The sequence below is a fragment of the Phascolarctos cinereus genome, unplaced genomic scaffold (genome assembly GCF_003287225.1).
Source record: "Phascolarctos cinereus isolate Bilbo 61053 unplaced genomic scaffold, phaCin_HiC Scaffold_1;HRSCAF=81, whole genome shotgun sequence".
In the NCBI taxonomy this organism is placed as follows: domain Eukaryota; kingdom Metazoa; phylum Chordata; class Mammalia; order Diprotodontia; family Phascolarctidae; genus Phascolarctos; species Phascolarctos cinereus.
This window is the reverse complement of record NW_027555514.1, coordinates 199,926,451-199,948,605: the sequence shown is the minus strand read 5'-3', so window position 1 is coordinate 199,948,605 and position 22,155 is coordinate 199,926,451. Positions and strand designations below refer to the sequence as shown.

Sequence of the window (22,155 nt, the reverse complement as noted above, 5' to 3'; positions counted from 1 at the left end):
TCTTTTTAGCTGTTCCTAAATGGTTTTACTTTTTAAAGTCATATCATACTCAGGTCTTCTCCAATCTTTTTTTTGAATTGATTACTAATAACAATCTTAGATATACATTTTACATTTTACATACAAAAAAGGTAAACAGTCTTTCCTTATTAAGTCCCTTGTAATTAGTCTCTAGCATGTACCTTATATTTCTCTTGGCTCTTCTATTAAGTTCAGGTTTTGAATTGATTACTAATAACAATCTTAGATATACGTCTTACATTTTACATACAAAAAAGGTAAACAGTCTGCCCTTATTAAGTCCCTTGTAATTAGTTTCTAGCATGTACCTTATATTTCTCTTGGCTCTTCTATTAAGTTCAGGTTTTTTCAATGAAGTCCTAAAAGTTTGATAATTCATTAAGTGTCCACTTTTTTTCATTCAGGATTATGCTTAGCTTTGCTGGATATGGTATTTTTGGCCAGAACCTCAGTTCTTTTACTGTTTGATATGTAGTATTCCAAGACCTGCAGTCTTTTAGTGTCATCAGTGCTAAGTCTTGTGTGATTCTAATTGTGGCACCGTCACATTTAAATTTTTTTTTCTTGTTGCTCACAATATTTTATCCTTGAGCTGCGGGTTTTGGAATTTGACTATAATATTCCTATGAGTTTTCCTCATAGGATCTTTTTCAGGTGGTGTTTTGTGGATTTTTTCTATCTCTACTTTCCCTTTTTGTTCTAAAGCTTCAGGACAATTTTCTTTAATTGTTTCTTCTATTATTATATCAAGATTCTTCTTTTGATCATAGTTTTGAGTTAGTTTGATTATTCTTGTGTTTTCTCTTCTTGATAGAAGATAGATAGAAGATAGAACTCCAGTTCAGTTGTTTTTCTGATGAGATGTTTCACATTCTCTTCTATTTTTCCTTTATTTATATTTTGTTTCATTATTTCTTGATCTCTTCTAATTTTGCTGGCTTCCCCTTGCCCAATTCTGATTTTCAAGGAGTTGTTTTCTTACTTAAAATTCTGGATCTCCTTTTCTAATTGGTTGACTTTCTTTTCATAATCTTCTTGTTTTTCTTTTTTCTTTGTTCTTTTTTTTAGCTTTTCCTCAGTCTCTCTCATTTGATTTTTAAAGTCTTTTTAAAGTTCTATGAATTCTTTTTTGAGCAGGTGACCATTTGATGTTATTCTTTGGGGTAGAAGAGAGTTTCTTTGCTTCAGTATCCTCTGAAGATCAATCCCGATCTTCTCCATTGCCATAGTAACTCTCTATGGTTGGATTCTTTCTCTTTTTACTGTGCATTTTTTTATGTGTAGTAGCTCAGTTTTATAATCATCTCTAGTCCTGGGTATGGGGCTTAGTGGCTCTGGCCTCAGATCTTCCTTCAGTTCTCCCTTCTTGCCTACAACTGGAACCAAGACCTCCAGCCTCCTGTAAGCGCTCACAACTAAAAGCATTCCCACCCCACTGCTTCTGCACTCACTGGGTGTGTGCTGGTTCCTTCTCAGCCCCAGCCCTGTCTCCACAGCACAACTGACTTTGGAGTTCTTTGTCAGCAGAGGTTCCCTCGATCTTCCCTGGCTCAGACACCCAACACCTGTCACTGTCCCCTGAGGTAAAAGTTTCCACAGCTAGGGCCAATGCAGCCTCCTAACTCAACTAACCCAGTGTTTGTCACTTGTCATTTAAGTGGACCTAGGAACTAGCCTGGAGGTGTTTACTCTTCACAGGGACCAAACCTCAACCTGGGACTTTTCCTTAGATCTTCTTCAATTATTTCAGGAGGATTCTTGTTCTGCTCCTACTCCTTATTTATTTTTTACTACTCAATATTCACCCTGAGACTCTATTTCATCTCTTTTGTGGGGTAAAATCTTGAGAGCCTGGAATTTTCTGGCCTACTCCACCTTCTTCCCAGAATCCTCTCTCTCCCCCAGCCAAAAAAAAAACCCAAAATCCTTGCATGATGCTACTATTCCTGCTAATTATTGCCCCATATCTCATCTCACCTTCTCAGCTAAACTTATAGAGAAAGCTGTCTAAAAGTACTGCTTCTACTTCCTCTCCTTAACTCTTTTCTAAACTTTTTGCAATCCGGCTTCTGACCTTATCATTTAATTGAAACTGCTCTCTCCAAAGTCTCCAATTATCTCTTAATTGCCAAATCTAATAGCCTTTTCTCAGTTCATATTATTATATCCAGCCCTACTCTCCCTCCTGAGCTCTGGTCACATTCCTTTTGGACACCTCCAGCTGGATGTCCCATAAGTATCTCAAATTCAACATGTATGAAACAGAACTCATCTTTTCCCCAAACTCTTCCCCTTCTCAACTTACTTACTAATATTGAGGTCAAAACCATCCTCCTAGTCAAACAGGCTTGCTACCTCAGTCCTCTTCTCTCACATTTATTCATTACATCCAATCTTCTGCCAAGTCCCTTCATTTCCACTTCCACAACATCTCTCATATATATCCCCTTCTCTCCACTTACATAGCCACCACTTAGGTGCAAGCTCTTATCACCTCTTCCAGGATTTACTCCCATATCTTCTAGTTGAGTTCCCTGCCTCAAGTGTCTTTCCACTCCAATCTATGCTGTATACTTACACATGGTAGGAACAGGGCAAAGACCAAACGTTTTAAAAGACAGCCACATTCAAATCTTTTACACAGATTGCCAATAAATAATCAGGTTTTCTTTTGGCAAAGTTTGAAATTTGTTCTTTGATATACACCACTAAAAATGGTTCAGAGAGAAAATAGATATGGAGGAACCACTCTGCTTTGTGCTTTTCAGATCACAACTAACATATTGTGCATAGTTCTGATACCATATTTTAAGACAGGTATAAAATGGGTCACATCCTAAAGAGGATGACCAAGGATGTGAAGAACCCAAATCCATGTCATATGAAAAATGATTATTGGAACTTGGGATTTCTAAGAGAGAAGAAAATTAGTCAGCAACTATTTACTATGTGCCAGACACTGTGCTAGGCACTGAAGATGCCAATAGAATGGGATAATTCCAACTTACAAAGTTTACATTCTAATGAGAAAGACAACAAGGACATATATAATGAGCAAGATATTCAGTATTTATTAAGTGCTTACTATGCATCAGGCACTGTGATAAATTTTATAATTTAAAGGAAAGCCATGGACCATCCCTACCCTTAAGAGCTCATAATCTAATGATGAAGACAAGCAAAGAAATATGTTAAAACAAGCTATATACAGGATAAATGGGAAATAATCAACAAAAGAAGGCACTAGAATTAAGAAAGAATGGGAAAGTTCCTGTAGAAGGTGAGATTTTAGCAGAGAAGGCAGAAGGTTGGGTTGAGAAGAGAGCACTCTAAACAAAAGGGACAGCTAGGAAAAAAAATGTCTAGAGATATTTTTATTCATGTTTATTCATGTGTTTTATTCATGGAATAGTAATGGGGCCACTGTCATTGGATCAAAGAGTATGTGGTGTGTGTGTGGTTCATGAAGGACAGGGCAGCAAGGAGGAAGTGCAGGGAGGTGGTGTAAGGTAGAAAAAAGACTGTAGTGCTCATTTCAACAGCATATATACTAAAATTGGAATGATACAGAGAATATTAGCCTGGTCCCTATGCAAGAATGACATGCAAATTCATGAAGTATTCCATATTTTTATTCAGGAGAGATAATTTTAAAATTATTGGACTACCTGAAAGCCATGATTCAAAAAAAGAGCCTAAAAAAAAAGCCTAGACATCATCTTGCAAGAAATCGTCAAAGAAAACTGCCCTGATATTCTTTTTTTTTTTTGGCTAGGCAATGGGGTTAAGTGACTTGCCCAGGGTCACACAGCTAGTAAGTGTTATGTGTCTGAGGCTGGATTTGAACTCAGGTCCTCCTGAATCCAGGGCCGGTGCTCTATCCACTGCGTCACCTAGCTGCCCCCCTGATATTCTTGAACCAGAGGGTAAAACAGAAATTCAAAGAATCCATCAATCACCTCCTAAAAGAGATCCCAAAATGAAAACTCCCAAGAATATTATAGTCAAATTCCAGAGCTCTCAAGTGAAAGAGAAAATACTGCAGGCAACCAGAAAGAAACAATTCTATTATAGTGGAGCTACAGTCAGAATAACATGAGATTTAGCAGCTCTAACATTAAAGGCTTGAAATATGATATTCCAGAGGGCAAAGGAGCTAGGATAACAACCAAGAATCACTGACCCAACAAAACAGAGTACAGTTCTTCAGGTGAAAAATGGATATTCAATGAAATAGAGAACTTTCAAGCATTCTTGATGAAAAGACCAGAGCTGAATAGAAAATTTGTCTTTCAAATACAAGACTCAAGAGAAGCTAAAAAGGGTAAACAGGAAGGGGAAATCACAAGGGACTTAATAAGGTTAAACTGTTAACGTTCTTACATGGAAAGGTGATACTTGTAACTCATAAGAAATTTCTCATTATTAGGGTAGTTAGAAGGAGTATATATAGACAGAGAGCACAGGTGTGGGTTGAATATGAAGGGATAAATGACATATGTTGGAGAGGATGTGGGGAAAATGAGATTTCAATGCACTGTTTGTGGAGTTATGAACTGATTCAACCACTCTGTAGAGCAATTTGGAACTATGCCCAAAGGGCTAGAAAGCCCTGCATACCCTTTGACCTAGCAATATCACTACTAGGTCTGTATCCAACAAAGAGATTTAAAAAAAAAAAAGGAAAAGGACCTATATGTACAAAAATATTTATAGCAACAAAAGGGCAAAGAATTAGAAAATGAGGGGATGCCCATCAATTGCAGAATGGCTGAATAAACTGTGCTGTAATAGTGATTGTGATGGAATACTATTGTGCTATAAGAAATGATGAGCCAGAAGCTCAAAGAAACCTGGAAAGACTTACATGAGCTGATACATGTACTGTGTACAAAATAACAGCAATATTGTAAGATGACCAGCTATGAATGACTTAGCTATTCTCAGCAATACAATGATCCAAGACAGCTCTAAAGGACTTATGGAAAATGCTATCCATCCCCAGGGAAAAAACTGATGATGCCTGAATACAGACTGAACCATATTTTTTTTAATTTTCTTTATTTTTCTTGAGGTTGGTATTTGCTTTCACTACATGACTAATCAGAAAATGTTTTACATAACTATACATGTATAAACTATATCAAATTGCTTGCTTTCTCAATGGGGGGGTACGAGGGAGAGGGGAAGGCAGAGAATTTGGAACTCAAAGTTTAAAATCAAATGTTTACAATAGTTTTTACATGTAACTGGCAGAAAATAAAATACTAAATAAATTTTTTAAAATAATAGAATGATAGAAAATTAAAAATATATATACCATCAAGGGGTGAGAGGGCTAGGTTATGAAGGATTTTAAATGCCAGAGGATTTTGTATTTCAAGGTGATGGAGAGCCACTGGATTTTATTGAGTATATGTAAAACATAGTCAGACCAGTGTTTTAGGGAAATCTCTTGTGTGGCTGAATGTAAGATGGACTTTAGTAGATAGAGACTTGTGCAAGTAGACTAACTAGCATATTATTGCAATTTAAGGTTTAAGGTGAAGGCAGTATCAGAGGAGAGAGGGGCATATTCTAGAAATGTTGCAAAGGTGAATTTGACAGACCTTAGCAATGGGTGAGATATACGGTGGAGTAAGAGATAGTTAGGAGTCAAGGATAACACCTAGTTGAGAGACTAGGGGATCAGGAAGATGGTAATGCCCTAAACAGTAATAGAGAACTTTGGAAGGGGGCAAGGTTTAGGGGGAAAGATAATGAATTCAATTTTGGACATGTCTTTAAGATACCTACTAAACAATGAGTTTGATGTGTCTAAAAGGCAGTTGAAGATGCAAACCTGGAGGTCAGCAGAAAGATTAGGGCTGGATAAGTCAATTTGAAAATAACCACAGAGTTATATGCTAGTTAAATCAATGGGAACTGATGAGTTCACCACATGAAACAGTATAGAGGGGAAAGAGAAGAAAGCTCAAGACACAGCCCTGTGGGACACCACTGGTTAATTGTCATGACATAGATGAGAATCCAGCAAAGGAAACAAAGAAGGAGCAATCTGATATGGAAGAGGAGAACCAAGACACAGTGGTGTCCTGAAAACCAAGTATCTAGGAGTAGAGGATGATCAACTTATGTTGCAGAGAGGTTGATAAGAATGAGGATTGAGAAAGGACATGGATTTGTTGATGAAGAGATCATTGGTAACATTGGAGAGAGCAGTTTTGACAGAATGATGAGGTCAAAAGTTGGTGTGTAGGGGAGTTAAGAAAAGACTGAGAAGATAAATAGTGGAGAAACCTAGTATACAGGGCTTTCTCAAGGACTTTAGATACAAAAGGCAAAAGAGATATAGGATAACAGTTAGCAGGGATGGATGAATTAAGTGAGGGTTTTTTGAGGCTGGAGAAGATATGGGCATATTTGTAGGCAGAAGAGAAAAAGCTAGTAAAAAGTGAGAAACTAAAGATAAGTGATAGAGTGGGGATGACAGAGGAAACAGGTAGAGGGTTTTGCCTTGGCAAGAAGTGGAGACACCTCTTTATGTGAGACATTGGGAGGAGATAGTGGCAGAAGGCATCTGAGTGATATCAGACTAGAAGGAGGGGAGAAGAGGGAGCTCTTGGTAAATGGTGGCATCAGTTTTTTCAGTAAAATATGAGGCAAGGTGTGGAGGAGTCATGGGAGGTTTGAGGAAGGATGAAAATGTTTGGAAGAGACACTGTGGAGAGTTGATGAAAGAACTGCAGTATTGTCTAGCAGCAGAGAGGGTCCAGTTATGGCTATATAACATAAATTTGTAGTGAACCCAGTTAGAGTGGTTGTGTGATTTTCTCCAGCTTTGTTAGGCTTCATATATGTAGAAGAGAAGGCAGTAGACGGTGAAAGTGATTCAAGGCTGAGGCCTGGCAGAGTACAATTGGAAATATAAAGGGTCAGGGACTCAAGAGGTGAGAACAGTATGGAGTTGAACTGGTTCACCAAAGGGTCAAAATGAAGAAAAGAAGAGAGAGAGTTGGAAGAGAATTGGAAGGGAATTGAAGCGTTAAGGCATGGGAGATCGTGGTATAGATGAAGAGTGGGATTTGGTAAGAGAAGGCAGAAGGAGAGGTGGAAAGCCTCCGATTGTAATTAGAAAAAAGAATTTCAGAGTTCTTGAACATGGAGGTGGTGCAATTGTGAGTAATGGCAAGATCAAAGGTGTGATCATCTTTGTGTGTATACATATAGATTAAATATAAAAAGAATAAATGCAAATAAATATAAAGTTTGAGAAAGAAGATTTAATAGCTAAGGGGTTCTACAAAAGTTTAACATAGAAAGTGGGGCTTGAGCTACATCTTGAAGGGAAATTGAGATTCTATGAGGTAGAAATGAGGAGAGAATGCATTCCAAGCATGGCAGACAGCCAGTATAAAGGTACAAAGATGAGAGGATGGAGTGTTGTGCATAAGGAATGGAAAGAAGATCAGCTTAATTGGTTTGAAGACTCTGTGAGAGGGAATAATATAGAATAAGGCTGGAAAGACAGATTAGGGCAAGATTATGTAGGGTTTTAAAAGCTAAACACAGAAGTTTATATTTGATCCTGGAGGTAATATGAAGTCACTAGAGTTGATTGATTAGGGCAGGGGTTGGCAGATGACAGCCCAAGAGTCAAATTTAGCCTGCTGCCTAGTTTTGTATGCCCCAAGGAATATAAATAGTTTTCAGATTTTTAAATTTTAAAAAAACCACTTTATTTGAAAATGTAAAAATCATTATTAGCTCACAGGCCATACAATAGGTTGTCCCAAGTCCATAGTCTGCTGACCACTACAGTAAAAGATTCATATGATCAGATCTAGACAGAAAGAAAATCTCTTTGGCAAGAGTACATAGGATGCACTGAAGTGGCGAGAGACTTGAGAGAGACTAATTAGAAGGCTTGCAGTAATCTATGTGAGAGATAATGGAAGTCTGAACCAAGGTGATTAGAGAAAAGGGGTCAGATGTGAGAGATATCAAGGAGGCCAGAAAGCAAGATTTAGTGGATGATTAGCTATACAGGGTAAGTGAGAATAAGAGTCAAAAAGAATTAATTATAGAGCTGTGAACCAGGGAGATTGGAAGAATGGTAGTGCCCTAGGTTTGGAACAGGAGTGGGTTTTAGGGGAAAGACAATAAGTTCATTTTGTACATGCTGAGTTTGAGGCACCCCAGGAATCCAGCTTAATACACCATTAAGAAATAGGTGATAGGAGATTGAAATGCAGGTGAGTCTGGTTATCTAGATCTGGGTGTTATCTACACAGAAAGGTTAATTAAAGCTATGGGAACTGATGAGGTTATGAAAAGAAAGAGTGTAGAAGGAGAAGAGAAGAAGGCCTACAACAGTCATGGGGCACACCAACAGTTGGTGGATAAGAACTGGATGATGAACTTGCTGAGAAGGGACACTTAGCCCAGTAGGAGAACTAGGAGAAAGTATTTTCACATAAGCACAAAGAGGAGAGAGCATCCATGACGAAAATATGGTCAACAATGTCAAATGCAGTAGATGAAGAAAGATGACAAATAAAAAAAGATAGTCAGATTTGGAATCAAAAGAACATTGGTCAAAATTTGGTAAGATAATAACGAAATTCATTTGTAAAATAAAACATCTAGAATACCAATAGAAATTATAAAAAAGAAGTAGGGATGAAAGGAGAAATAATAGTTCCAAGCATCAAACTATATTAGTAAGCAATAAAACCATATTGTATCACTTAAAAAATAGAAATATAATCAATGGAACATACTCGACAAGGAAGAATTACAAACCGTGGACCTCCATAACCTAGTGTTTGATAAACCCGATGATATAAATTACTTAGGAAAAACTCACTGTATGCAAATATGTAAATAAACATGTAAATAAACTGCTAGGAAACCTGGAATGCAGTCTGGTTTCAACCAGTACTTTATACTATATTTCACAGAATGGATAGAGAAGAATAAGTGATGAATAAGGGTGGGAGACTTCTATGGTATCAGAAAGAGAAGAGGCTACAGGGGAATAGGTGAGGAGGATGCGAGAAAGATTGAAAAATGGTGAAAGGAAAGAGTCCTTACTTTGGAGGTGGGAGGGGCTTCCACTGATGAATGCTTCAATGGGTAAGGGAGATGAGGATCTTACGCTGGGTGAGGCCTGTAGTATTCGGTACCTGAAAAGTCTACTTGTCCTTTGAGGAGGGGAAGTTGGAATCCCTGGGGGCAGCTTGCAGCTACAGGAGTGAGACAGCATAAATATTGGGAGGAGATTTCCAGGTAAATGTAGGGGGTGAAAGTCAACAAGAGAAGGTATAGAACAGTGGAGGGGAGAGATGCCCTACCATGGGGTAGCATCTCTCTGACACCTACAATAATTGGCACCACAACTTTTCCAGTAGTTGACACCCCACTCCTCAGGTGGTCAGGAAAGGAGGAAGATGCTAGCTGCCTTTTGGGATCTTACAAGCCTCTGTACCAAAGGAAAAAGGATGCAAACAGAAGGAAGTCCTATCTCAGATATAGATGTAGATTGGTAGATTGAAATAGATGATAGATAGATAGATAGATAGATAGATAGATAGATAGATAGATAGATAGATAGACAGACAGATAATTAATGTTGCCTGGAATCCCTGAGTTCATGGCTTGACAGCCTGGTGAAGGGAAGGGCATCATCCCCTACTCTGTCCCTCACTATCATTCTTATATTTCAAGGCTGGCTGGAAAAATAGGCTTAATTGGCAAGGATTTACTTTTAATATATACACCAAGTTCCTAGGAAGTGGTCAGAGAATATTTGTGCCAGTTCTGAAGGGGGAAGGAGAGTATATAATATACAATATTATACAAATGGGAGGTCTATACCTGACATTTCATCAGGATGAAGAACTTTGTTGTCTGCAATTTATAATCTTAAAAAGTTACAAGACACACACTGAATGTGGGCTAGAGGAAGAACTTGAACCATACCTTTCTACTCAAAGGTTCATTGCTGTTTTAATAGTTTGAGTCATGCTCTTTGTGGAAACACATACAAATAAACAAACTAACAAATACAATCATTTAGTTCAATTAAAAGTTTAAAAAAATATACTTCTAGTCCAAAGTCCTTTCCAGACCTTTCCCGAAAAGGCCAAGAACAAAAGGTAAAAACAAAACAAAACAAAAAAGGAAAATGAATTAAGGATGGTAACCAAACTTAGAACAAAAAAGGCCTCTGTGCTAGAACCTTGCCTTTCTTTTCCCCTGGAGGTATGGAAGTTGGAGCACTGCCTTTGGCCAGCACCCTCTTTCTTCATTCTGAAGGAATCAGGTATTGATGGAGAAGAGGTCCCTTTCATTTCATGCAGCAGATATTTGGGCAGAGTAGTCAAGGAAGGAAGTTTAATTAAAGCTTAAAATGGCTAAACATTTGGAATGCTACACAATGCCCAATCATATCTATTCTTGAAATTCTTTGAACCTTTGCATTTCCATTTACCTGCTGTTCTTTCCACCTCCCTAATCCATACAACAGTTAATCTACTCTGCCTCTCTACGCTCTTAAAACAAAATTACAAAGGATTTTTCCCCAGTAGAGAAAAAAGCCTCCCACATCCTTTCTGTGGCATTGAGACTACTGTTCATGCTGTTCCAACTGACCAACACCTGCAGCTGGTAATGATTATTTTCCTCCCTTATTTGTGCAAGGAGACGGTGTCATTGGGGAGGTATAGCCCCACAGATTGAAAAATTGAGCGGAAATCTCAACACTGCAAAGTCAAGCTCTCCACAAAACTTGCCTCCTAGTGAAGTATTTTTCTTTATTTTTTCTTCTTTATCATTTTAGTGGTATAGTATATGTACCTAGTGATTTAAAATTGTGCCAAATCAAATAGCAAAGTCCCTGACCTGAGGAATATGTAGTGTAAAGAGCATGAATATTGTGAAACAAATGACAGAACAAACACAAGGTAAGCAGGAAAAGGTGCAAGTAAAATTATGGTGGACTAAGGAGGATTTTTAATTGTTTTTTAAAAGGACCAGATCATATAAACCCAAATTTCAAGAGTATAACAAAAATATATCGGTAGAAGAAAGGTTATAATTAGGAGAAAAATCAATCAGTAAACATTTATTAAGCACCTACTATGTGCCAAGCATTATGCTAAGACAGAAAAAGAGGCAATAGATAGTCCTTGCCCTCAAGGAGCTTACAATCTAATGAGGGAGAAAACATGCAAACAAATATATACAAAGCAAATTACATTTAGGATAAATGGGAAATAATTAAAAGATGGAAGACATTAGAATTAAGAGGGGTCAGGGGAAACTTCCTAGAAAGGACAGAATTTTAGTTCAAATTTAGAGGAAGGTAGCTGAGAAGAGAGAGCACTGAAGGCATAGAAGACAGCCAGAGAAAATGCCCAGAGTTGAGAGATGGAATGTCTCGTTGGTGGAAAAGCCAGGAGGCTAGTGTCACTGGGTTGAAGAGTACATGTTGAAGAAGAAGGAAGACTGGAAAGTTAGCAAGGGGATAGGTTATGAAGGGCTTTGAATGCCAAACTGAGAATTTTGCAGTTGATCCTGGAGGTGACAGGGAAGCACTGGTGTTTATTGAGTAGAGAAGTGACAAGGTCAGACCTGCACGTTAGTAATTTTGCTGGAAACACAAAAAGAGACATCCAAATTTTGGTGGCTGAATGGAGATGGATTGGAGTGGAAAGGCAGAAAGACCCACAAGCAGGCTATTGCAATAGTCTAGGCATGAGGTGATGACGGCCTGCAAAAGGGTTGGTGGCAGTATCACAGGGGAGAAGGAAGAGTATTTAAGAGATGTTACAAAGACGAAATCAACAGGCTGTGGCAACAGCTTGGATATGGGAGGCAAGACATAGTGAGGAAGCAAGGATAATTCCCAGGCTGCAACTCTGAGGGACTGGAAGGATGGTGTTGTCCTACACAGTATTTAGGAAAGGTAGGAGAGTTTAAGGGGAAAGATGGGTTCTGTTTTGGAAGTATTTAGTTTAGGATGTCTATTGAACAGCCAGTCCAAGATGTCTGAAAGGCAGTTGGAGATGTGAGAATGCAGGTCAACAGAGAGGCTGAAACAAAATAAGTAGATCTGAGAATGAGCAACATAGAAATAGTAATTATATCCATGAGAGCTGATGAAGTGAAGCAATGTAGACGGGGGGAAAAGAAATAAGACTTTTAGGGGTGAGTTGTTAAGATTAATCATCTCAAAGGCCCAGTATTTCTCTGCATTCAACTCAGTATACTGTCATATTAGGTGATTAATAGATGTTTATCAAAATTGAATTTTGCATTGTTATAGAATTGGTCTTATTCTTCCTATTTTCAAAGGGAAAGGTTGAGATAAAGGGAAGTTGAATAGTAGGATGCTATCCAGACTAAAAATAAGTGGAGATGGGCAGATATGTTAGTAGAAAAAAGATATAGGGCAGAGATGAAGAAATAGAATATTATACCCAAAAAAAGATCTTGGAAGGAATTTAAAAGAGGGAAGAAAAAAATTGAAAATCTTTGGTAAAAACTAGGTGGCTGTGCCTCTGACAGTGTTATTGTCAAAAGGAAGTTCAGACAAGGGAAAGATTTAGGGTGAAATAATAAATTCAGTTTTAGATAGTGTGTTTAAGACTGTGGTATGTTGTTTAATGTTTAACAATCAGGTCTGCCAAAAAACAATACCTATGAGACACCTGTAAGTTTAATCTGCATTATTAACTTTTGCTTCATCTGAAGTCTAGACAACCAACAAAACAATAAATCAATCCTTGATTTGTAGCATTTGCTGATTTTTAAGGTATCAATTCTCACACTGGAAATTTAACAATAGGCTCTCTAAGGCCCAATCTATAGGGACTGGATAGAGGACTCTCCTATTCCCATATAGGACATTCCTACATTTCTGGGATATCCATTTTGCAATGTTTTTGTCAAAAGCATAATCATCTTCTACCATAAGCAAAATAGGAGAGTAAAGGAATAGTTTACCTGTCAGATGCATGGATAAGGGAAGAATTTATGACCAAAGGAGACATAGAGCATTATAAAATGTAAAATGGATAATTTTTATTATATTAAATTAAAAAAGTTTTGCAGAAGCAAAATCAATGCAACCAAGATTAGAAAGAAAGCAGAAAGCTGGGAAACAATTTTTACAGCAAGTATCTCTGTTAAAGGCCTCATTTCTCAAATATATAAAGAACTGAGTCAAATTTATAAGAATACAAGTAATTCCTCAATTGATAAATGGTCAAAGGAGTCAACAGGCAGTTTTCAGAAGAAGAAATATCAGCTATCTTTGGTCACATAAAAATGCTCTAAATCACTGTTGATTAGAGAAATGCAAATTAAAACTCTGAAGTACCACATCACGCCTATCAGATTGGCTAATATAACAGAAAAAGAAAATGATAAATGTTGGAGATGTGAGAAAATTGGAACACTAATGCTCTGTTAGTGGAGTTGTGAACTGATCCAACCATTCTTGAAAACAATTTGGAACTATGCCCAAAGAGCAATCAAATTGTGAATGCCCTTTGATCCAGTAATACCTATACTAGGTCTGTATTCCAAAGAGATCACAAAAAAGGGAAAAGGATCTACATGTACAAAAATATTTAGAGCAGCTCTTTCTGTGGTGGCAAAGAATTGGAAATTGAGGGGATGCCCATCAATTGGGGAATGGCTAAACAAGTTGTGGTATATAAATGTAATGGAATACTATCGTGCTATAAGAAATGACAATCAAGTGGAATTCAGAAAAACCTGGAAGCACTTACATGAACTGATGCAAAGTGAAGTGAGCAGAACATGAGAACATTGTACACAATAACATCAATATTGTGCAATGATCAACCATGATTGACTTAGCTCTTCTCAGCGATACAATGATCCAAGACAATTCCAAAAGACTAATGATGGAAAATGCTATCCATATCCATAGAAAGAAGTGATGGAGTCTGAATGCAGATCAAAGCATGCTACTTTCACTTTCTCTATTTTTTCATACTTTTTTTCTTTTGTTCTGTTTCTTCTTTCACAATATGTCTAATATGAAAATACATTTTATATGATTGCACATATATCAAATTTCTTACTGTCTTAAGGAGGAGGGTGGGGAGAGAAGGAGAAAATTTGAAACTCAAAATTTTATTAAAAAAGAAAGCCAAAAATTGTCTTTAAATGTAATTGGAAAAAATAAAATACTATTTAAAAGGGGGAAAAGCACAACCGTCTTTGTAGTCATCCAGATTTGCAACCTAAGTCACCTTTGACTCTTCATGCTCCCTCATCCCACACCTCCAAACATTCCAAGTCTTGTCAATTCTATGCCTAAAACATCTGTCACATATGTCCCTACAGAGTAGAAGGGTAGGGTGGCTGGTAACAACTCCACTGTTTTACTCTCTTATCCTCAGTCATTCACACAATTGGTAAACATTTATTAAACGCCTTCCATGTGCCAGGCACTGGAGATACTAATAAAGGCAAAGGATAATCCCTACTCTCAGGATTTCACTGACTAATGAGGGAGACAACATGTAAACGGTTGTGCACAAATGAACTGTGTACAGGATAAATTTGAAATAATCAGTAGAGCAAGTGCATTAGAATTAAAAGGGATAGGGAAAGGGTTTGTAGAAGGTATAATTTTAACTGGGACTTGATGGGAGCCAGAGAAGCCAGAAGGTTGAGATAAGGATAAGGGGAGGATTACAGGCATGGGGAACAGCTGGGAGTACAAAGATGGAGTGTCTTGTTCAAGGAAAAGTGAGGCAGCCAATATCATTGGATTACAGAGTACTCAGAGGAGTTTTTGTTGTAAGAAGACTGGAAAGTTGGGGGGGGGGTAGAACAGGCTATAAAGGGCCTTAAACTTATTAACTTAAACAGAGAGTTTTGTATTTGATTCTGGAGGGAATAGGGAGTCAATGGAGGAGGTATTGGAGTAGGGGGGATTGGGGAATTGACAGTCAGGACAGACTTTAGGCAGGCAGACCAATGAGCAGGCTGTTGCAATAGTCCTGGCATGAGGTGATGAAGGTTTACACCAGGATGGTGGCAGTCAGAGAAGAGAAGTGGGTACATAGGAGGGATTTTACATGAAGGTAAAATTGGCAACAGATTGGATATAGGAGGAAGAATGAGAGTGAAGAGTTAAGGATAACATGTGAGCTGAGAGCCTGGGGGAGAATGGTGATACCCTTGACAGTAATGGGAAAGTTTGGAAGGATCAATGGTTTTGGGAAAAAGATAATTTGTTCATTCATGTCGGACTATTGTACATGTTCAGATTAAGATGTCTGCAGGACATCCAGTTCGAAATGTACAATAAGTAGTTAGAGATGCAAGAGGAGATCAGCAGAGAAGCTATGACTAGCTAAGTAGATATGAGAATCATCAGCATGGAGATGATAGTTGATATATTGACTCTGCATATACTTGTAAGTAAATGTTGTCTCCCCCAATAGAATACAACCTCCTTGACAGCAGTGCCTAGCACATCACAATAAATGCTTATTGACTGGTTGATCACTTATTACATCTCCAAGGCCTTATGGTGGCAGTCCTTCATGCCAAATTGAGGGTACTTACTGTCTCGTCATAAAACGAGGCTTTGCTGTTTTCAACCAAAGTTTGAAACTTTTGAGTATGCCTGAGCCAGAAGAGGAAGGCAATAGGTATACTTTCTATTAAGAGAAATGAAATAAGAGAAATCTCCACTTTTCTTCCCAACCCACAAAATCAATTCCAGGTATTTATTGCCTTTTCATGGCGTTTTACAGGGAAAATTTACCTGTCTTTCCTAACTTCGCCTTCTCTCTCCCTTACCTCCCCACCCTACCCCAACCCATTCCACATGCATTGTCTTCTACTTTTTCCTCCAGTATGCACCAGGCCCTCGGTTCCTTCCTCCCCACCCACGCTCTAGTCTACCTCCCTCTTCGCTGGGCCATTTCTCTCCCCTCCACAAATCACTCTTCCTAAGGCCAGGGAGGCTTACAACTTCTTGTGCTGTCAAATAAAAAATCAGATCTAAATAATTGGAAAAACATCAGTAGCTCATGGGTAGGCCGAGCTAATATAATAAAAATGACAATCCTACCTAAGTTAATTTACTTATTCAGTGCCATGCCAATCAAACTACCAAGAAATTATTTTACAGAGTTAGAAAAAATAATAACAAGATTCATTTGGAAAAACAAAAGGTCCAGAATATCAAAGGAACTAATGAAAAGAAATGCAGGGGAAGGTGGCCTAGCAATTCCAGATCTTAAATTGTATGATAAAGCAGCAATCATCAAAACTGCCTGGTACTGGCTAAGAAATAGGGAGGCGGATTAGTGGAATAGGTTAAATATGCAAGACATAGTAGTCAACGACTATAGTAATCTATTATCTGATAAACCCAAAGACCCCAGCTTCTGGGATAAGAACCCACTCTTTGAAAAAAACACTGCTGGGAAAACTGGAAAAGAGCATGGCAGAAACTAGGCATAGACCCAAATCTCACACCATATGCCAAAATAAAGTCAAAATGGGTTCATGACTTAGACATAAAGGCTGACACCATAAGTAAACTGGGAGAACAAGGAATAGTTTACCTATCAGATCTATGGAGAACAGAAGAATTCACGACCAAACGGGAGATAGAGAACATTATGAAAAACAAAATGGATAATTTTGATTATATTAAATTGAAAAGTTTTTGCACAAACTAAGCCAATGCAACTAAGATTAGAAGGAAGGTAGAAAATGGGAAAGAATTTTTACAACCAGTCTCTCTGATAAAGGCCTCATTTCTAAAATATATAGAGAATTAAGACAAATGTATAAGAACACAAGCCATTCCCCAATTGATAAATGGTCAAAGGATATGAACAGAGAGTTCTCAGATGAAGAAATTAAATCCACCTATAGTCATATGAAAAAATGCTCTAAATCACTATTGATTAGACAGATGCTTAAATCAAAACAACTCTGAGGTACCACATCACACCTATCAGGTTTGCCAACCTGACAAAACAGGAAAACGATAAATGTTGGAGAAGATGTGGGAAAATTGGAACACTAATACGTTGTTGGTGGAGTCGTGAAATGATCCAACCATTTTGGAGAACAATTTGGAACTATGCCCAAAGGGCTACAAAAATGTGCATACCCTTTGATCCAGCAATAGCACTTCTAGGGCTATATCCCAAAGAGATCAAACAAATGGGAAAAGGACCCACATGTACAAAAATGTTCATAGCAGCTCTTTTTGTGGTGGCAAAGAATTGGAAATTGAGAGGATGCCCATTGGGGAATGGCTGAGCAAGTTGTGGTATACGAATGTAATAGAATACTATTGTGCTATAAAAAAAAATGATAGACAGGATGACTTCAGAAAAACCTGGAAAGACTTATATGGTCTGACGCTGAGTGAAGTGAGCAAAATCAAGAGGACTTTGTACCCAATAACAGCCACGTTATGCAATGACTAAGAATGTTAAACTGAACCCTTCTCAGCATTACGAGGATCTAAGACATCTGCAGAGGCCTCGGGATGGAAAATGCTGTCCACATCCAAAGAAAGAACTATGGAAGTCGAATTGCTATCACTTATTTTTACCTTCTGTTGAGTTTTGTTTCATCTTTCTGATGGTTCCTCCTATTGGTCTTAATTTTTAATTACAACTTCACTAATGTGAAAATATATTTAATGGGTATGTAAATGTAAAGCCTATATCAGATTGTGCACCGTCTTGGGGAAGGGGGGGGGAGGAAGGGAGAGAAAAATTTTCAACTCAAAAGCATATGGAAGTGATTGTTGATAAATCAAAATAAATTAATAAAATTTTTAAAAAATTAAAAAAAAAATTTTTAAACTTCTTGTGTTGTTTTGGAGAAAGCAGATTATCTAGATTCCGTGCCCGACTGTGATAGTCATTACATGCGTAATCTTGGACAAGGCCTCAGTTTCCTCATCCGTAAAATAAGAGAGTTAGACCAACTGATCTATGAGATCCCTTCCTCGTCTACAAGGTTCGAATTAATTCTTCCGAGTCTTAGGACACACGCCACGTTCTAGATTTTAGCAATCCCCCCAAAAAAGAAAGCTACATTTCTTTCATGCCACGCCGGGATTTCCTTCATCCAGCTGCAGTACAGAGTCCTGAATGCCCAGATGAGGCAGATTCTCCCGCCGTCCTTCTCCCCATGATCGCCTGCATCTCCCTTTTCATTTCCCTCAGGTCTGCGGCATGTCCCTCCTTTCCCAGCTTCTCCACTTTCGTCTTAGCCCTTAGCCTCCGCTACATCACTTTTCCGCAGCTACCTCTCGTTGCGCGCACGGCCTCTGAATCAATCCCAATCCCTTGCACTTCCCTGGCCTTTCATACATTCAGTATAACATACTCCATCCCCATCCTCGCCTACCTACAACCTCTCTGAAATCAGAATCATCCCCTCGGTGGAGGGCTGGGATCTCTGTTGACTGTACTGTGATGGCCTTGTTACGTCTCCTCTGTGTGGCTGGACTGCCTATTTAAAAACCTGCACACCTTAAGGGAGCCGGCTACTCGGCCAGCCCTCTAGGTTAATACCTCACCAAGCCTGAGCCACGTGAGAGGCCAGATTCCCAAAGGGGATCAGCCTCCACCCCGCCCCACCTCCTTCTTTCCCCTCCCCCTCCTCTGCCTTGCTGTCTCCCCTCTTCCTCGTATGGTAGCGGCAGTAGCAACAGGAGGAGCAAGAATTTTAACAGATGGGCACCAGAGAGTATCTCGCCATAATTTTTAAAACTAGTGGTGTTATAGGGTAGACGATAGGGTGAAGGGGTGAGGATGAGGGAGTGTGGTGGGGAGTGAAGGGGTGAGATGGAAAAGCGAGGAGAGACGCTGACTTAACTTTCTTTTGCTATTAACTGGCTTGGCTCTCAGTGACGACACGCAAGTAGCGCAAATCAATCCCTTCTGCCAGAAGAGGGGCCAGTATAATGCGCTTCGAGCGAACAGGATCGAAAGCCTGCTGTAACCACCTAAATAAAGAGTAGATACCACAACAATTTAAAATCAGCAATACCAAGCCTGAACTCGAACTAGTAACCACCCAGTGTCACACACGTGGGTTCTGTCTTCCTAAGAACACCTCCGTCGGGATCAGACATAAGTTTGCATACTGACAACCATATTCGTTCTAAAAGAAAACAACAAAAAAATTTTTTTTAATAACCGAATCACTCACCTTTTTCTTTCTCTCCTTCCCTAAATGAGTATGTAGAGAAGTATTCGTGGGGAAAAGTATGGATGAAGAGCCTGCTTTCTGTTCTTTTCGCCGTTTCTGGAGTGGAAATTTCTATCAACTGATTGGGGGCCACATCCTTCGGTGTCACGTTTCCTGAGGACCCTCCCTTCCAGAAAAGTCGCCAATCATCAAGTAGCAACCTGACATGTGGACAAAAAGCATCCTCCCAGGTGCAGTTCAACTGTCTAGTCAGCCTGGAAGTGTGGGAGCCATAGGAGCAGCAAGTCAAAGCTCCTTTTTAATTGGTAAAATAAATTAAATGAAATTAATAAAAATAAAATCAATAATTATTTTATTAATTCGGTCTATCTGCTCCATACAAACAAACATTCCTTTCCTTACCTTGAATTATATATTTAAACTTTCCCAGAGAATTAAAAAGCATTTTATAACATAATACTTCATTAGTCTAAAAGAACGAACCGTATAATTACTCTAGATATAGTTATGAAAAGACACTAATGTCTTTGGCACATCTATTTATTTTCCAGTCAACAAAGGATAAGGAGGTGGTGGCTTGTCTTTCTGAAATCGTTTTGGGGTTTGAGAATTTAAAATATGACATTGAGTAAAAATGTAAATAAAATCTTGTTTTTAACAAATATCATTATAATATCTGACTATAGAATGCTGGATGACTACCAATATTGACAGTGCTTTCTAGTGGATATAAATTCCTTTCAAAGAAAAATCCATCATAGCATACAAGCCCTCTCTATTTAGCATTCCATCATTTTTCTTATTTTTAACCAAATGTGTGGAGATCTCAGATCCAGTAGGGTAGCAAACTGCATGAAGTACCAATAGACATTTTCTAGATTTTCCAATGGCCAATTTGGGTGGGATTTTTTTTAAGCTACGGTTAACTCACAAAGCAAGTGACACACCTCAGCTAGTGTCAACCACGAGCAGACCCATCTAGAATTTATAACCTTTTAATTTTATTGCTCTCATTAGAATATCAAGACTCTAGCACTCTTTAACAGTTTTCTTCAAAAAAACAAAAAAACAACTGCTTGTAAACTCTAGTTCAAATTTTTTTTCAACTTCAAACAAACTGATTCTAATTTTTAGAACCAGCCAAGAGGCTGCTACTCACTCTTCTCCCTTCTTAGCTCAGACCAGGCTAAATTCAATCCTGAAAGAGCTTAGCCTCCAATGAAGGATGAGGCTCCTTTTCTTTTTTCTTTTTTTCACACTATTCATACTTTTAAGCCTTAACCCCATTACCTCATTATGATTTCTTTAAGGCTTGGCTTTGGGTCCATAACTAGGATCTTTCCAAAGAAGGAAGTAAAAATGTACTCAATGTGTTGAGACTGCTATTTACTTCCTACACAGAAAAGAAATGCTAAGTACAAAATGCTCATGAGCATTCAAATGAAAGCAGCTCATGTTCTATCTCACTCTCATCAGATTGGTAAAGTTGATTTAAAAAATGAAAATGTTAGAGCTGTGAGAGGAGGAGCTATGGGAAAACAGGCACAGTTATGCACCATTGGAACTGTGAATTGGTCTGGCCATTATACAAAGCAATTTGAAACTATTTCAAAAGAGTTGTTTAATTGTGCCAGCTTTGAGCCAGAGATAGAAATTCTAGGCCATCAAAGAAAGAGGAAAACTACCAAATGTACAAAAATATTTTAGCAGTTTCTTTTCTAGTGGCAAAGAACTGTATGCTAAGAAGATGCTATCAATTGGAGAATGAATGAATTATGGTTTATGAATATAATTGAATATAATGGTGCATAAGAAATGACATAAGAGACTTTCAGAGAAACCTGGGGAAAGTTAGACATTTGGACAGAATGAAGTGAGCAGAACCAAGAGAACAATTCATAGAATAACAAAAACATTACTAAGATGAAAAACTTTGAAAGACTTAAGAACTACATTCAATTCAATGACTGGATTCCAGAGGATCAATGACAAAGAATACTACTCCTCTTCTAAAAGTCAGAACACGGGCTCAAGATGCAGACATACATTTTTTGACATGACCTATATAGTAATTTGTTTGACTATGTATATAAGTTTAAAATGTTTTGTTTTTCTTTTATTTCCTTAAAAGGGAGGGGGGTAGGAGGGAGAGAAAAAATAAATGCTTGCTAACTTCTATAGAAAAAGTTAATTCACATAAAAAATAAACCTAATTTCTACCAGATTGCTTTCTAGTTTTCTCAGCAGTTTTTGTCAAATGCTGACTCCCAAGGATCTGTGGTGTTTGGATTTGTAGAACACAATGTTACTATTTTAGGATGCTCTATATAGTGAGTATATAGGCTGCTCTTCTTATTGACATTTCTGTTTTTTAACCAGTACCAAATAACTCTGATGACTGCTTTGTAGTATATTTTGAGATCTGATACTGCTAGGATCCCTTCTTTCCCAGAAGTTTTTATTATTTCCCTTAAGATTCTTCACTTTTTGTTCCTCCAGATGAGGAAGCTCTGTAATGTCATCTTTTGCCAGTGTCCTTGATATCACATTGAATAAGCAAATTAATTTATTAAAATAATAATTTTTATCATATTGGTACATCCCAATCATGAGCAATAATGCTTCTCTAATCGTTCATCTCTTTTATTTCCATAAAAAGTATATCTGAATTCATATCATTCCTATATGTTCACAGATTGGTAGACTCTCAAATATTTTATGTTTTATAGTTAATCTGAATAGAATTTCTCCTCTTACCTCTTTCTAATGGATTTAATTGGTAATATATAAAAAAAAGCTGATGAGTTATATGGATTTATTTAATATCCTAAAATTTTGCTGTGTTATTTTTTCCACTAATTTTAAAATTAAATCTCCAGGAATCTG

At 37.9% G+C, this 22,155-nt stretch overlaps 1 protein-coding gene and 1 non-coding gene across 3 annotated transcripts in view; one reads left to right on the top strand and one right to left on the bottom strand.

Moving 5' to 3' along the window:
- SLC38A4 (solute carrier family 38 member 4) overlaps window positions 1-19,438 on the bottom strand; it is a 127,420-nt gene extending 107,982 nt beyond the window's left edge. For both annotated transcript variants that reach the window (XM_020973717.2, XM_020973718.2), the window contains exon 1: window positions 19,270-19,438. The gene's annotated coding sequence lies outside the window, so the exon portion shown is untranslated. The remainder of the gene's footprint in view (window positions 1-19,269) is intronic.
- Window positions 3,548-3,654, top strand: LOC144455270 (U6 spliceosomal RNA). The gene has a single exon (XR_013483990.1). It is a non-coding gene; the product is annotated as a U6 spliceosomal RNA (small nuclear RNA).
- Window positions 19,439-22,155: the final 2,717 nt, after the last annotated feature.